Source organism: Bos mutus, chromosome 23 (genome assembly GCF_027580195.1).
Source record: "Bos mutus isolate GX-2022 chromosome 23, NWIPB_WYAK_1.1, whole genome shotgun sequence".
Taxonomy (NCBI): Eukaryota; Metazoa; Chordata; class Mammalia; order Artiodactyla; family Bovidae; genus Bos; species Bos mutus.
The window spans coordinates 24,753,263-24,771,363 of record NC_091639.1 but is presented as its reverse complement, the minus strand read 5'-3'; positions in this window follow the sequence as shown (position 1 = coordinate 24,771,363).

Below are 18,101 nucleotides of genomic sequence, written 5' to 3'. Positions count from 1 at the left end.
GATGCTGTTCCCCAAAGCTACCCATGGTCTGCTGTGTGCATTCTGTGAATTTCCTTCGATGAGCCTGGAAAACCAGGAGTGCTAATCCTCTTCTTGGATGAGTGAGGTATCATTCTGACAAAGGTCCTGAGAAAGACATTCTAAATCAAAAAACTCTAAGTGCAGAGGCTGCCCCGTGTTATAGATGGAGACTCAGCACAGTCAGGCCAGCTGCCAACACTTGTAGGGCCTGGGGTAAGAGAGGACAAAGGTCCTTATAAGACAAACAGAGGAGACAGAGGGAGGAGGTGGGAAGGCCAGAGGCTAGAGTGATGCAGCCACAAGCCAAGGAAAGCTGGCAGTCATCGGGAGCTGGTCAAGCAAGAAAGAATTCTCCCCTGGAGACATCAGAAGCAGCACTGCCCTGCCCATACCTGACTCCAGGCTTCTGGCCCCAGCACTGGGAGAGGATGCTTTCTATTGTTTCAAGTCACCACATTTGTAGTAATTTGTCATGACAGCCCCAGGAAATCAGGGCTCGTTACAATAATTACTAATCATGTTGAGCATTTCTTTGGCCTGTTATGTGCCAGGCGCTCTGCTAAAGAGATATTTTTTTAAACCAGCATTATCTCATTTAAGCCTCATAAGATAAGTGCTTTTATTACCCCCATTTTACAGATGAGGAAAGTGAGGTTCAAACAGGCAAAGGAGCTTGCCAAAGGCTGCATGGCTTATAAGCTAGGTTTGGACCCAGTTCTGACTGACTCCTAAGTCGTCCTTTAAGAATTCAGGGAAGCCTCCTTGCCTGGTTCATCCAGCTGTCCTGGAGAAAAGGCCCTCGTCTGGTGGCTTCTGGTTGAGTGTCATATATTCTCCACCCCCCACACCCCGACTCCTTACTTCAAAAGAGGCCCAATTCTTCTAGCGCCCTCTCCCCAAACCCTAAACCTCTCCCAAAGCTCTTTGTCGCCACCTCAAAGTGGGGTGTAAATTACAGCCAACTATTATGCTAAATCATGGGAACACCGTTTCCTGTTATAAACAAACATTTCAGGCACACACATAGCTCTTTGTACCTCTTTAACTTCTAGGTCATTGGGGTTTATTCGCAGATGTTGCCAAGATGAATCAGAGATCTGGAGGAACTAGCTGTCCTTGGAGAAGGACAGCCGTCAGGATGGTTTCTTGTTAGTTTCTTTTTGCTGATTTTGAATTCATGCGAAGACTATCTCTATGTCCCAGGAGACATAGTTAGAGTTTATTTTCTTAAGACTTAAAATATATTCTTTGAGCTCGCTACGCTATCAGAACGTCAACACTGGACACTGCTGATGGCATGATTTAGAAAGTATTTCTTTCCTTTTCTGCTTTTGCCCTATCTTTTGGGAATTAAATAGGGTTTTCCCCTCTATCAGCTGATGACCCCAATAACCGTGTGTATGAGTGTATATAGGTGAGTGTATGCGTATAATATGTATGTATGTGTAAGTATGTGTGAGTATGTGTCTTGAGTGTGTATGTATGAGTGTGTATATGTGGTGGTGGTGCTTGGGGGAAGGGGATCTGGATGAAGTGGCCGTTTTTATTTTGTTGCCTTTTATTTCTTTTCTTTCACACAAAGCTACCCCATTTTACAGGTGGAAACATTGAATCCTGGTGAACCGAAAGAGTTTTCTCCCAGATGACACCTCCAGACAGACTTCATTACAAACGCTGTGCTTATCCTCACAGGAAGCCTTCCGTTTAGTGGCAATGAGAGCTGTTGTACAATGAGTTTCGAAGTTAATTTTAAAGCAAGTCATGTGCCCCTCCTGGTGCTCTGACCCAAATATGAGGCAGAGACTCTAAGCCGTGCACAGAGGAAAGTGCAATTGATCAGGAGGCCCCACAGGAGCAAGCAGTGCTTGATTACGGGAACGTGAGCCTTGATCGCAACCGCTGCAAGGCTCCATCCTTTGGGATTCCTGTGGTGTCCAGTTAGGGCCCTGCCTGGGGAACAGTTCAGAGGGGACCCCAGTCCAGAGCCAGGCCCAGAGACTGACCCTGGGTCATTTCTGTACCCAGATACCCAGAGCCATAAAGAAATGCTCGCCTAACCTTTTCTGTGCTCACCAACAATGTCTTCTTGATGCATTTGAGGGGCTGAGGGTGAAAGGGCAGGACAGAGCCAGGGCTGCCCACAATCTTTAAGCCGACCAAGAGATGAGATGCGTTAGAGCAGACAGAGGGCTCTGGTTTCGTAAAATGAAAGCTTACCCTTGATCCCACCTTTTTGAACCAATTTTTTTTTCCCCCTATTTGAGGCTCTTGTACACAATCACCAGCCCAGGACCTTCCGTCCTTTTTTCTTTCTCTAAACCGAAGCCCGCTTCCAGGAAAGCATCTGATAAATTCACTTGCATCAAGCAGGATGTTTTTGTTCAGTTGCTAAGTCAAGTCTGACTGTGACCCCATGAACTGCAGCAGGCCAGGCTTCCCTGTCCTTCACTATCTCCTGGAGTTTGCTCAAACTCATGTCCATTGAGTCAGTGATGCCATCCAACCATCTTATCCTCTGTTGCCCCCTTCTCCTCTTGCCCTAAATCCTTCCCAGCATCAGGGTCAATTCCAATCATCTGGTTCTTCACAGCAGGTGGCCAATGTATTGGAGTTTCAGCTTCAGCATCAGTCTTTGCAATGAATATTCAGGGTTGATTTCCTTTAGGATTGACTGGTTTGATTTTCTTGCAGTCCAAGGGACTCTCAAGAGTCTTCTCCACCGCCACAATTCAAAAACATCAATTCTTCAGCCCTCAGCCATCTTTTATGGTCCAAATCTCACATGCATACATGACTACTGGAAAAACCATAGCTTTGACTTTGTTGGCAAAGTGGTGTCTCTGCTTTTATTTTATTTTATTTTATTTTTTCAGGTTTTGGGTTGTTGTGTTTTCATTTTCATTCATTTCTATGCAAATTTTGATTTCTTTTTTGATTTCTTCTGTGATTTGTTGGTTATTCAGCAGCGTGTTGTTCAGCCTCCATATGTTGGAATTTTTAATAGTTTTTCTCCTGTAATTGAGATCTAATCTTACTGCATTGTGGTCAGAAAAGATGCTTGAATGATTTCTATTTTTTTGAATTTACCAAGACTAGCTTTTATGGCCCAGGATGTGATCTATCCTGGAGAAGGTTCCACGGCGCTTGAGAAAAAGGTGAAATTCATTGTTTTGGGATGAAATGTCCTATAGCTATCAATTAGGTCTAACTGGTCTATTGTATCATTTAAAGTTTGTGTTTCCTTGTTAATTTTCTGTTTAGTTGATCTATCCATAGGTGTGAGTGGGGTATTAAAGTCTCCCACTATTATTGTGTTATTGTTAATTTCTCCTTTCATACTTGTTAGCATTTGTCTTACATACTCATGGTGCTCCCATGTTGGGTGCATATATATTTATAATTGTTATATCTTCTTCTTGGATTGATCCTTTGATCATTATGTAGTGACTTCTTTGTCTCTTTTCACAGCCTTTGTTTTAAAGTCTAATTTATCTGATACAGTATTGTGACTCCTGCTTTCTTTTGGTCCCTATTTGCATGGAAAATCTTTTCCAGCCCTTCACTTTCAGTCTGTATGTGTCCCCTGTTTTGAGGTGGGTCTCTTGTAGACAACATATGTAAGGGGTCTTGTTTTTGTATCCATTCAGCCAGTCTTTGTCTTTTGTTGGGACATTCAACCCATTTACGTTTAAGGTAATTACTGATAAGTATGATCCCGTTGCCATTTACTTTATTGTTTTGGGGTTGAGTTTATACACCATTTTTGTGTTTCCTGTCTAGAGAATATCCTTTAGTATTTGTTGAGAGCTGGTTTTGGTGGTGCAGAATTCTCTCAGCTTTTGCTTGTCTGAAAAGCTTTTGATTTCTCTTTCATACTTAAATGAGATCCTTGCTGGGTACAATAATCTGGGCTGTAGGTTATTTTCTTTCATCATTTTAAGTATGTCTTGCCATTCCCTCCTGGCTTGAAAGAGTTTCTATTGAAAGATCAGCTGTTATCCTTATGGGAATTCCCTTGTGTGTTATTTGTTGTTTTTCCCTTGCTGCTTTTAATATTTGTTCTTTGTGTTTGATCTTTGTTAATTTGATTAATATGTGTCTTGGGGTGTTTCTCCTTGGGTTTATCCTGTTTGGGACTCTCTGGGTTTCTTGGACTTGGGTGATTATTTCCTTCCCCATTTTAGGAAGTTTTCAACTATTATCTCCTCAAGTATTTTCTCATGGTCTTTCTTTTTGTCTTCTTCTTCTGGAACCCCTATGATTCGAATGTTGTAGCGTTTAATATTGTCCTGGAGGTCTCTGAGATTGTCCTCATTTCTTTTAATTCTTTTTCTTTTATCCTCTCTGATTCATTTATTTCTACCATTCTATCTTCTAATTCACTAATCCTATCTTCTACCTCTGTTATTCTACTATTTGTTGCCTCCAGAGTGTTTTTAATTTCATTTATTGCATTATTCATTATATATTGACTCTTTTTATTTCTTCTAGGTCCTTGTTAAACCTTTCTTGCATCTTCTCAATCCTTGTCTCCAGGCTATTTATCTGTGATTCCATTTTAATTTCAAGATTTTGGATCAATTTCACTATCATTATTTGGAATTCTTTATCAGGTAGATTCCCTATCTCTTCCTCTTTTGTTTGGTTTGGTGGGCATTTATCCTGTTCCTTTATCTGCTGGGTATTCCTCTGTCTCTTCATCTTGTTTAAATTGCTGAGTTTGGGAGTCCTTTCTGTATTCTGGCAGTTTGTGGAGTTCTCTTTATTGTGGCGTTTCCTCGCTGTGTGTGGGTTTGTACAGGTGGCTTGTCAAGGTTTCCTGGTTAGGGAAGCTTGTGTTGGTGTTCTGGTGGGTGGAGCTGTGTTTCTTCTCTTTGTTCAGTCGCTGTGGGGGGGAGGAGGGATGCTGCAAACAAATGACACTGGCGTGCGCCCGCAGTGCCTCAGCCACACTGGGTCTGCCCCCGCTCACGGCGCGTGTAGCCTCCCTGCCCACACTGCTCGGGCTCTAGGTTGTTCCGCCGGGAACAATCCGAGGCTGGCCCTGGGTTGCATGCACCTCCCAGGTCCAAGCCGCTCAGGTTCAGGCACTCAGGTAGTCCTCAGAGGCGCAGACTCAGTTGGGCCTGCGTTTTGTTTTCTTCCCAGGTCCGAGCAGCTCAGGTGATGAGGTGTTTGGCGAGCGCCAATGCTGCGACTTATCGCCTCCCCGCCACTCGGTTATCTGGGTGTAAAACCGGCGCGCCTTCTCAGGCAGATGTTGACCGTCCAGACCCCCAATAAATTTTAGTTAGCAAAGAAGCCAGTTTTATAGATAATGTCTCTCTGGGGCTGCGATTGCCCCCCTCTGGCTCTGGCTGCCTGTCACCGGAGGGGGAAGGTCCGCAGCCGGCTATCTCTGTTCAGTTCTTTGCTCCGTGCGCAGGCTGGCGGTGTCCTAGGTTAGGGCCAGCTTTTCGCATGGTAGATATCCCACAGTCTGGTTTGCTAGCCCAAATTATTTCGCTCAGATAGTGCTCAGGGTATTCAGGCCAGACTCCACTCTCAGCAATGCAGCCCACGCCGCGCCTCCCTGCCCAGCCCCGCTTGCTAATGGCAGATGCAGGCATCTGCGCTGCTTCTCCACTGGGGAGTTACGTAGGGCCTCGCAATCTCAGTTTTAATTGTTTATTTATTTTTCTCCCTGTTATGTTACCTCTGTGCTTCCAAAGCTCCAGACGGATTCGCAGTGAGAAGGTTTCCTGGTGTTTGGAAACTTCTCTCTTTTTAAGACTCCCTTCCCGGGACGGAACTCCGTCCCTCCCTCTTTTGTCTCTTTTATTGTCTTTAATATTTTTTCCTACCTCCTTTCAAAGAGTTGGGTTGCTTTTCTGGGTGCCTGATGTCCCCTGCCGGCATTCAGAAGTTGTTTTGTGGAATTTACTCGACGTTTAAATGCTCTTTTGATGAATTTGTGGGGGAGAAAGTGTTTTCCCCGTCCTACTCCTCCGCCATCTTGGCGCCTCCCCTCGTGTCTCTGCTTTTAAATACACTGTCTAGGTTTGTAATAGCCTTTCTTCCAAGGAACAAGTGTCTTTAAACTTTATGGCTACAGTCACCATCTCCAGTAATTTTGGAGCCCAAGAAAATAACATCTGCCACTGTTTCCACTTTTTCCCCATCTATTTGCCATGAAATGATGGGACTAGATGCCATAATCTTAGTTTCTGAATGTTGAACTTTAAGCCAGCTTTTTCACTCTCCTCTTTCACCCTCATAAAGAAGCTCTTTAGTTTCTCTTTGTTTTCTGCCATGAGTGGTATTATCAACGTATCTGAGGTTACTGAAATTTCTCCCAGTAATCTTGATTCCAGCTTGTGATTCATCCAGCCATTTTGCATGATTTACCCTGCATATAAATTAAGTAAGCAGGGTGTCGATATACACCTTTGACATACTCCTTTCCCAATTTTGCACTAGTCAATTGTTCCATGTAAGATTCTAACTGTTGCTTCCTGACCTGCATACAGGTTTCTCAAGAGGCAGGTAAGGTGGTCTGGTATTCCCATTTCTAAGAATTTTCCACAGTTTATTGTGATCCACACAGTCAAAGGATTTAGTGTAAACAATGAAGCAGAAGTAGTTTTTTTTTTTTTGAATTTCCTTGCTTTTTCCATGATCCAACTGATGTTGGCCATTTGATCTCTGATTCCTCTGCCTTTTCTAAATCCAACTTGTACATCTGTAGGTTTTTGGTTCATGTATTGTTGAAACCTAGCTTGAAGGATTTTCAGCATTATCTTGTTAGAATGTGAAATGAACACAGTTGTATGGTAGTTTGAACATTCTTTGGCATTGATTTCCTTTGGGATTGGAATGAAAACTGACCTTTTCCAGTCCTGTGGCCACTGCTGAGTTTTCCAAATTTGCTGTCATAGAGTGCAGCACCTTAACAGTATCATCTTTAACGATTTGAAATAACTCACTTGGAATTCCATCACCTCTACTAGCGTTGTTCATTGTAATGCTTCCTAAGGCCCACTTGACTTCACCCTCCAGGATATTTGGCTCTAGGTGAGTGATCATACCATTATGATTATCCAGATCACTAAGACTTTTTTGTATAGTTCTTCTGTGTATTATTGCCACCCTCAAGCAAAATGAACAGCTGTTTTCTTCTGGAGAACATTTGCATTGGGAAGACTTCAAGCAAAAGGGATGGGTCTCTGTGCAACTTCAGAGAGAAGTTAGGTAAGAGGGAAGGGACTTGCCTGGGGGCAGCCAGGGCTGGGGGGGAGGAGGGAAGGTAGGCAGGAATGTGGGCAGGAAAGCAGGGCAGACGGAGAAAGCATACAGGTCAAGGGGAGATGGGGAAAGAATAAAGGCAGGAAATTTGACGGTGCTGGTGTCAAGTGATGGTGGCTTGACCAGTTTGCCTATCTGCGACCCTGAAGCTCAGTGTTGGCAAAGCAGTTCACTCCTTATTTGTTGAGATGGCCAAGAATCTCTCAGAAGAGATGTTCAGAACCAGGCTGGCTGAGAACTGATACTGCCAGATGGTGCAGCAGCCAAAATATTTACTGTGAGGCCCACGCTGTTTGGGAAGAGGCTGAATGTACATTCCTGCCGCAGACCTTGGTGGGTCCTGCCTCCTCTGCCATTGGCCTCCGTGACTCACCGGGTGACTCACCGCTTATCTCTGCAGGGATTTATCTCTCTGAACCAGCCTCCCCTCTGGCATTCCAGTGAGAGATTCCCTATGTCGAAAGAAGTCCTGACTGCATTTCTGGGAGAACGGCCCTGTCTTACTTTCCATGTAATGTGAGGAGTTGAGATTCAAAAACAATCTTGTGAGGTGAACAGAAAAGCAAGCATGCTGTTTATACGTGGGGAAACTGCGAAGGACCGTCCTGTCCCAGGTTTTCAGGGGCCCAGCAGGAACCTGGACCTTGAACTCGGGTCTTTCTAACACAGTAGGGACTGTCAGTTCACCTGGAAATTATCTAATGACTCATGCAAGATCACATAGTTTCTTGCTGCCTCTAAAATCAAAATGTTTTTCTATAAAATCACAATTTAAACATCAAAAGAAGTATCCTCAAGGGGAAAGAGGATTTCTCACCCCTCCCCACCTTTTTTTGTTGTTGTTGTTGCAAAGCACTCATTTTAGTTAGATAATTTGAATCTCTGGGTGATAGACTGATTCTGTCAAAAAAATTTTAATGACTTTCTCATTTTACAAATAATGTTTATTGCAGAAACTCTGGAAATTTTAGAAAAACACCAAGGGGAAGATAAAAATCACCTGCAATTTCCCATTCAGGTATAATTGTTATATAATTGTTATAACAATGATAACAGTATAATTGCTGTTGACATTTTGATATCCCGTCTTTTTTTCAGGCACCTAGAACCTTCTTTTAAGAAACTGAAAAAAATGTGGTATAAACTGATTAATAATTTGCTTTTTCATTTATCATTTCCATGACCATTTTTCTCACATGATTCAGTTTTTTTCAAAGCATGTTTGATCCACTGCATACTATCCTATGAATGACGTACCTAATTCATTTAACCCATTGGAGGGATTTTTAGATTGTTACTTTTTTTTTTTTTAAACTTCCACAATGGACATCCTTGATTTTATAAAAATCTAGTGATGTTTTCACCCAGTGATTTGTCTGAGTGTTGGTTTGCAAAAAATTTAAAATGGGGGCAGATAGACAGGTATTAGGCATTAGCTTGATTTTTGTCAGTTGGCGAGGGAGAGAAGTGAGGCCTCTGGTTTCAAGTGTCTCCTCTGTAAAGGGCCCCTCCTTCCGATGTGCTCTCAGTTCTGCTCCTCTAACGTGGCCTTCACATTATTCATCATGTCAGACTCCTCTGGAGCCGCCGTTGCTTTCAGCTGTCATCCCCTGCTTCCCCTGGTCCCTGCCTTGTGGGGATGACTCTCATCACAGCCCTCCTGGTCTCGCCGGCTGCTGATGAATGTTTTCTGTGTCTCAACTCAGTGCTTGAAAAGTTATTTCTAAGAGCAGCACGTCCTTGAGGGATCCTTGTCACGGTATCTGAAGTCAGGTGCACAAAACTCTTCGGCAAATCACGATATGGTTGGTTTTCCTGTGGGTGCAGCCCACTGCCCTGCCAGAGCCACTCTGGCAAGTGGCGGAAAGCCCAGGGGTAATTAACAACAGGTGACCTTGGGGTTTCCTCTCATTCCCTGGCTGGACCAGGCTAACATCTTCTTCTCATCGGGTACTATTAGTTGGTGAGTTCTAATAACAAGGAGAACAACTGGGTTGATCATTATTTCCAAGTTATAATTCAAGAAACAGATGAAGAAAGGTCATAAAATCAAATAAGGCCTAACTGAGCACCTTTAAAAAAAAAAAAAAGAATCTCTTGGGTTGCAGGCTTCTAAAAATACTTTCTAGCACCGTCCTTCACCTTCACAATTATTTTTGTCTTCGCTTCTAAATCTGAACAGCACAGAGCAGCAGAATTTATACATTAAGTTCATAAGACAACAGACAGCTCATTTATTCTTAACAGTGGTGGGATTTGACTGTTTACCACGTTTGATTCGGAAATACATTTGGGCCCACTTTGCTGAGATGACATAGATAGCTTATTGATAACCACAATGCTTTTTTTTCCCTGAACTTTTTTTTTTTTGCATTTGTTTACTTCCCCATTTATTTACTTTTATTTATTTTAAAAATTTATTTTTTAATTGAAGGATAATTGCTTTACAGAATTTTGTGGTTTTCTGTCAAACATCAACAAGAATCAGCCATAGGTACACCCAATGTCCCCTCCCTCCCAAACCTCCCTCTCGTCTCCCTCCCCATTCCACCCCTCTAGGGTGTCACAGAGCCCAGTTTGAGTTCCCTGAGTCATACAGCAATTCCCACTGGCTATCTGTTTTACATATGGTATTGTAAGTTTCCATGTTGCTTTCTCCAAACATCTCATCCTCTCCCTCCTCCCCTCCCCCTGTGTCCATAGGTTGGTTCTCTATGTCTGTTTCTCCTTGCTGCCCTGCAAATAAATTCATCAGTGCCATCTTTCTAGATTCCATACATACGTGTTAGTGCCTTTTTAAAATTTTTTATTGAAATACAGTTGATTTACTGCCGGGGACCAGCCCCGGCTGATCCAGGGAATTCGAAGCGGGGACGGCATTGGTGAGGATCAGGAAACAACTGCTTAATTAAATGTTAATTAAGGATATAAAGAGTAGTAGAATAAGGATAGCTCGGTGAGGAAATTCAGTGGAGAAAAGAGGCTGAATAATTCAGCCAGAAGGTAAGAGAAAGAACGACATGGTGAGACCAAGTTTCGGTGAACAAGGCCCGCACTTTATTTTCCAAAGTAGTTTTTATACCTTAAGTTATGCATAGAGGATAATGGGGGAAGGGGTGGAGTCTTGCAGCAAGCCAGGCTTTCTTCCTGCAAACTTACCATATATATGCAAAAGCTTAGGTGATTTGCATCATCTTCTGGCCCGGAGGCCTGTTAACATTTTAAGACCTCTTCAGAAAACTTATTTTCTCTAAAGGTGATTGGTCAGGAGCCACCCTCCAAAAGCATTAGATAAAGTTGCATTCCTACAGAGCAAAGGTGTGGTGGGCTATAACAAGAAAAAGAATTAACTCAAGGGTCCCAGGTTACAAACATTAAAGCTACTATTTACACCAATTATATTAATCAATACACTGCCAGGGACACAGCAGGTAAGGGATATAGAGACTTAGCAGCAAACATTGGCCCAACAAGTGAAAATCCCTTCACCAATACAATGTCTAATCAATCTTTTAACTGCTCAAAGGAATCTGTATTTAGACAGTTTAGAACATCTCATGCCTCTCAGTTTGGAGGCTCTGAGCAATCACATGTGGCCGGAAAAACCTATTCAGGCAGGCTAGAGGACTTCCAAGGGAGTTTGTAGGTTGAAACACTGTCACACCCAGGAATTATTAACTGGAGCTGTAAGCTAATTCTTTTTTCAGAGAGAGGTAGTGGGGGACAGCCCCCCGTAAAGTCAGAGGTGTAGGTGAAAGCACAAAGCAGAAAGTAGGCAGACTCTGGTTTTGGGGGTAGATTGCTCGAGAATTTCCAGGGAGACTCCTGAGGCTTGATCCCGCCTTTGCGTATGCCAAGCCTCCTTCCTCATGACCTTTGCCAGGGGCGGAGCTCGCTCCCCGCAATTTACAACGTCATGTTAGTTTCAGGTATATAGCATAGTGATTTAGTTACACATATACATAAACATAGACGTTCTTCTTTTACATTCTCTTCCAGGACGGTGTCCTTCTTGTGAAGGACAAGATGACTGCAGCCCCCCACCCCACTCAGAGACGGTGTGAGCAACCTCCACGCTTATCATCTCCTGTCCATTCATTCACAAAGTCATTTATTCAAACCTCTGAGACTCTCCTATGTGCCAGGCAAGAAAAAAAGCCCTCAGTCTTCTAGGTGGGAGACAAATACATACATAACAATGAAACTCTTACAAGGGAAAATAAAGCCAACTTGAGACAGGCGTGTGTGAGGAGGGTCTGGGGGAGGTATTTTAGATCTGCTACTTAGGGAAGGGGACTTCCCTGGTGGCTTAGTGGTAAAGAATCTGCCTGCCAATGCAGGAGACCTGGGTTTGATCCCTGGGTTGGAAAGATTTTCTGGAGAAGACATGGCTACCTACTCCAGTATTCTTGCTGGGAAATCCCATGGACAGAGAAGCCTGGTGGGCTACAGTCCTTGAGGTAGAAAAAAGTCAGATACGACTGAGCAACTAAACAACGACTACTTAGAGAAGGCCTCCAAGTTTAGGCAAGTGGCATTTAAGGTGGCAAGATCAAGTCACAGAAATAGCTTATCTGGGGATGAAGAAGCAAGGAAGAGGCCTCAAGATGGTAAGGGCTCTGAGAGGGAACCGGTGAAGAGGAGTGTGGCTGAAGCTCTGAGCAAGAGTGTGGCGGGAGGCCTGAGGGAGTTTGGCAGGTCAGGGAGATCCTACAGGCCACGGGAAAGATCTAGATTTTTATTGTTGGCGAGCAATTGTTTGGAGGTGGCCCTGAGGCAGGGGGAGGCTGGTGACCCTGAGGGGACCTTGGTCAGCTCTACCATGCTGTATTCCAAATGCCATTCACTGCACACTCTGGGGTCCCTGGACCCAGTGGTGACCACCTTGAATCCCAACAAGCTGGGGGCATTTAGTGACTTTTTAAAAACTGACCTGTATAGTTGATTTACAATGTTGTTACTTTCTAGTGTACTGCAAAGTGATCCAGTTAAACATATATGTGTATCTATTCTTTTCCAGATTCTTTTCCATTATAGGTTATTACAAGGTATTAAATATAGTATCCTGTGCCATAAAGTCCTTCTTTTCTGTTTTATAGATAGTAATGTGTATCTGCTAATCCCAACCTCCTAATTTACCCTCCCCTACCTCTTTTCCTTCCTGATAAACAAGTATTTCTCACAGTTCTGGAAGCTGGAAGTCTGAGATCAGGTGCCATCATGGTCGGGTTCTGGTGAGACCTTCTTTGGGGCTGCAGACTACCAACTTCTCCTAGCATCCCCATATGATGGAAAGTAGAGAAACAAGCTCTCCTGTGATTCTTAGAAGGGCACTAATCCCATAAATGGGGATTCCACCCTCAGGACCTCATCTTATCTTCATTGCCTCCCAAAGCCCATCTCCTAAAACCATCACATGGGGTAGGAGGAATAGGGTTTCAACATATGCCTTTTTTGGGGTCACATATTCAGTCCATGACACATGATGTAATGTAAACTCAGATCTAATTGGCTTGAGAGCCTGTTTTTCTTACTGTACCTCATGTTGTCTAGTCCTTTCTGAGTCCTCCGTTCATTCATCAAAACACTGAACGTTTGTTGTGTCTGGTGCTATGCTCGGCACACACTAGGGATTAGACACGAGACAATTCCTGCCTTCAAGTGTCTTACAATCAAATGGGCTGTTCAGAAAACATATTGCATCCCCCAGAAAGGAATGAGATTGTAACATAGTCTCTACCACCCATACACGCACCCACACCATTTGAGATTTTCTGAAATGGAGATTTGTTTTATTCTCATTAAAGGATGCTGGCAGCTGCCAGGCAGGACGGGCCACGGCCAGGCATGAAAATCACCCATTGCCAATTCAGTTGGATATCACTTAAATTTGGATCCTTGTCACTTAAAAAAATCTTCCAAGAGCTCACCGTATGGTGCAGGGCTGAAGTATGGTGCAGGGCTGAAACGATAAGGTATCAGTGTGGAAGCTTGCCAGGCACGTGGAGAGCAGCAGGAACCCCGGGTGCTCAAGGAAGTGTCAGAGCCCAGCATGGGGCTCACTCACCCTCCGCTGAGGGCCACAGTTCAGGTGGAGGACAGCTCTATGAAGACCTTCCAGATGGCTTCTCAGAGAATGTGGGAAACTTCCAGTGATATCTTATTCAGCTCAAGAAAATAAGAACCACCGATTTAAACACATAGGCAGACACCCCAATATCCTTCCATATGCCTCAACACCATCTCAAGTATAATAGCACCCGAGATATTCTCAGCGTCAGTACCCCACTTGTGTCATTCAGAACAGTCATGATAATATGTAATTATTCGGTTTGCTTGTTTTCGTCTTTCCTCCAAAATGAGGTTATCTTTTCATTGCTGTTTCCCCAGCAACTGGCAAAATGCCTGGAGCAGAGCTGGATCATCAGTAAGGGTGGGGGGAAGGGCATATTTCTGAGACAGCATTTACTTATTATCAGTGACCAAAGCGATTTGGAATGGTCTTCAGTGTCTGAGAAACTGACTCAAAAGTTCTATGGTAATGCTGATGAAATACGTGCTGTATTGATATCTAAGTAAATATATGCTATTGTCAGTTCTTTAAAAAACAGTAATAATGCAAAATGTGATTTTTTTTCTGACAAAAATTTTTATTAAAATTTATAGGTATGATTTGGTATTATCTTTTAGGACTTGGCAGTTTTCTTTACTCAATGGCATCACAGAAGGAAGAAATATACATAATAAGCGTAAATCAGTTTGATATTTGGGGATCTTTGTACAATTCTCCCAGAATCTCTAATCCATTAACTGAAACCTCTCACTAGACAATGTGTAGGTTCCGAATAATTTAAAGTCACACCCATGTAGCGTGGAGCTAAATGATCACCCTGGTTGGAAGGGAAGCAGCCAACATGGGAGTAACGTGGCTGTAATCCTGTGCTTTAGGAGCTGGTCTGAGGGGCTGCCTTCTGGTCAGCTCCTTGCAGGGTGAGTGCATCAGCTTGGAACAGGTGGGTCCATTAGAGCTCTGATGTCATGCTTACCTGGGCAGGTCACGGATGCTGGGTCTGAGCTTCCTCATTTGTAAAGTGGGGATGACAGACATCACTACCTGACATGAGGAGGAAAGCACGTGTGTCTCATGCTCAGTGGACGCAAAGTACAGGGCGCAAGTCTCAGCCGGTTGGTGCTGCTGTGACACCACCACAGACCAGCAGGGTTAGGACAGCAAACACTTCTTGCTGGCAGTTCTGTAGGTTGGAAAGGCTGAGACCAAGGTGCAGCCTGGCAGAAGGGATGCTCAAGCTCTCTGGGGCCTCTTTCCTTTATAAAAGGCGCTCATCCCAATCACAAGGGGTCCACCCTCATGACCTCATTCCCTCCCAATCCCACCGCCTTAGGTTTCAACACAGGAACTTTACAGGGACACAGACATGCAGACCACAGCGGTGCTCCCCACCTGACTCCCTTCTAGAACTCCTGAACCGAGCTGTGTGCCTTCAGCGATTTGAAGCATCAGGGCTGCTCAGCTCAGATGGGAAGAGAAACTGCTGCATCTACAACCGTCCTCCCTTTCTGGTGCTTTTATTCCATCGGTGTGTCTTTTTCTTTTTAATCTGAACTTTGTACTTGCCTCTTCTGCCTCTGCATCTTCAGAAACCTCATCACTGATCCCACTGCAGGTCTTGGGACACAAGACACATGCACTTTGATCTTGGGTCAGTGTGGACACTTGGCAGGTACTTGAATCCTTGACCTCCTTTCATAAAGTGCCACATTTAAACCACTGCCCATCTATTCTTTTCTGTACTGAGATATATTTAAAACATACTGTAAGTTCTTTCTCAAATATATTCTTCAAACATCAGGCCCACAACCTAAGTTTTCAGACTCTAAAGCCCTGTCTTTGGTTTGGAGGAATTCTTCAGAAGGTCCGAGTCATCTTTGAGTCTGCTCCCTCTTATGATTCCCTTTTTTTTTTTTTTTTTTTAATATTTATTTATTTGGCTGCACTGGATCTTAGTTGTATATATATATGTGTGTGTATATATATATATATACATATATATATATATATTTTTTAAGTTGTGGCATGTGGGATCTAGCTCCCTGACCAGGGATTGAACCTGGGCCCCCTGCATTGAGAGCTCAGAGTCTTAGCCACTGGACACCGGGGAAGTTCCATGCATGACTCCCTTCATTTTATAACATGAGTGCCAATTCTTGTTGTAATCACCCTCTTGTTCCTCCTTAGCTCTGCTCGAAAGGGAGAAGAGGAGGTGGGCATCTGGACAGGAGGCATGGCTACCAATGGTTCTTTTACGGCTAATTACTAGGAAGGAAGGCAGGCGTAATTCCAGAGAAAGAACCCTGGGAACTCTGAGCGACATTCTACACATTTACCAATGGGAACACCCAAATTACACTCTCCTTCCACTTTACCTCTTATTTTAAAAAGAAGCTGTTTCTCCCACACATCCAATAGTTCTGTGAAATGTGTTGTGTCTCTCCGTACTTGTTTCCTGAACTTGGAATGCTGTCTCCCTAGCAACCTTCAGCCACCATCTATCGAAATCCAGGTCATCTCTGAAGACTCAGATTGAACGCGCTCTTCTTAGTCACCTTGCTAGAAGGATTCTCTCTCCTGGGTCTCTTATGGTTCCTGTCAACGTCATGCTCCCACCACAAACCATCCTGTGCGGGAGTCATCTGTGTGTATGTCTGATCCCAGTCTAGAAACGGCTCCTCTGGGGACTGGCATTTCTCACACATCCCTGTTTGCCCAATACCCCTCAGTCCTCTGCACTAGGTGCTCTCCCAGCTAACCAGATGGTCAACACAAAGCACACTCACGGGAGACACAGGGGATGGTGAGCACTAGGCAGAAGAGTTTGGATTATCTGAGAAAGTGGATGCCCACTGACCACCACGATTGGCTCTCTGTCACCACACCAGTCACGGGGTCCCACTCTGCTTGTTCCTACAACTTCCGTCCCGGAGCCCAGGATGTCTTCATAAGCTGGGTGCAACATCTCACACAAACTATGGCAAAAGTCAGCCTGGGAACTTTCTCGCTTTGAGTAAGTACCATAAATATGTTGGGAAAGAGAGAAAATGAAGCTCATAAAAATGTCAAGGATGACACAGGTAAGTTTTAAATCTATGCCTGGAATGAGAATTAGTGAGAGCAGAGAGCAAACTGAGGCAAGCACTATTCTGCTGCCATCTCCACGGAGGGCACTATTCTCCAAACTGATGCTGAAGAGGAGAAGCTATTAGTATTTGAAATCCTGGACTGATAAGGGAAGAGTGTGAGACATCTGTTTAAAATCAGTTCACGTGAAACATACCCATGTCTGTGGATGGATCACAGAACTACCAGCAGGGCACTGCAGGAATGATGCGACAGACCAGAGACCAATAAACCTGCCATTTTCCCAAGAGGGAATAAAGCAGATTCCAGAAATTCCAAAATAGTAGTGTAATGTAAAACTCGGACAAAATTTGAAATAATACAGTCGTACTCCCAACAATTGCTGGTTTCTTTTCAACTTCAATACGGTATACTAACGCATATATATGGAATTTAGAAAGATGGTAACAATAACCCTGTGTATGAGACAGCAAAAGAGACACTGATGTATAGATCAGTCTTATAGACTCTATGGGAGAGGGAGAGGGTGGGAAGATTTGGGAGAATGGCATTGAAACATGTAAAATATCATGTATGAAACGAGATGTCAGTCCAGGTTCGATGCACGATACTGGATGCTTGGGGCTAGTGTACTGGGACGACCCAGAGGGATGGTATGGGGAGGGAGGAGGGAGGAGGGTTCAGGATGGGGAACACATGTATACCTGTGGTGGATTCATTTTGATATTTGGCAAAACTAATACAATTATGTAAAGTTTAAAAATAAAATAAAATTAAAAAAAATTGTTTTTATTTGGCTGCATCAGATCTTCATTGTGGGCATGCAGACCTCTTGGAATCTTCCTACAGCAGGGATTGAATCCATGTTCCCTGTGTTGTAAGGCAGATTCTTTACCACTGAGCCACCAGGGAAGTCCACTTTTCAACTCTTTCAATTCAACAAAGTATCCTACCCAAGAACTTCCTCTCCTTTGTGATAGGATTGTTAGAGCAACTAGTCAAGGAACTAACAGTAAAACAACAGCTGATCTTAAGAGAGACCAGTGGTACGGACTGAAGATAATAGATAACAGAGTTCACGCTTTGCTGGATGTGGCTCCAAGAGCTTTGTATATTTTATTCATCTATTTAACCCTTGTAATGAGCCTGTAAGGTAGGTACTGACTTTATCCCAATTGGGTAGATGGGAACACTGAGGCCAAGATAAAACAATTTGCCTAAAGGTCATACAGATAGGATTCCAGCCAGGCAGTGTGGCCTCCAAGCTGTGCTTTAGCTGTGCTTCCCTGTAAATGGCAAGGCTGCTCAGAAGGGTAACGGAATCTTCCCTTTTCCATACGGGTGTGTGAACTTGCCCTTCCACTTCCATACAGATGAGAGAAAAGGGTGGAAACCATCTGACCTACTCTGCCCTCTGACTCACTCACTTCTCTAAAGGGAAGAGGGCGACTTTCTGGTCGCCCAAGTTGGAGATACTATTGAGCATCGTAGGCATCAGGACACAACCTGACACAGAAAGGGAGCTTGTAGCTAAAGCTGGGTAAATTCCAGGGCTGATATTCAAAACATCTTAATCATCAGTTCATCACCACACCAACAGACTAGGGCAGCCACAACCATCAGCGAGCTGGAGCTGACC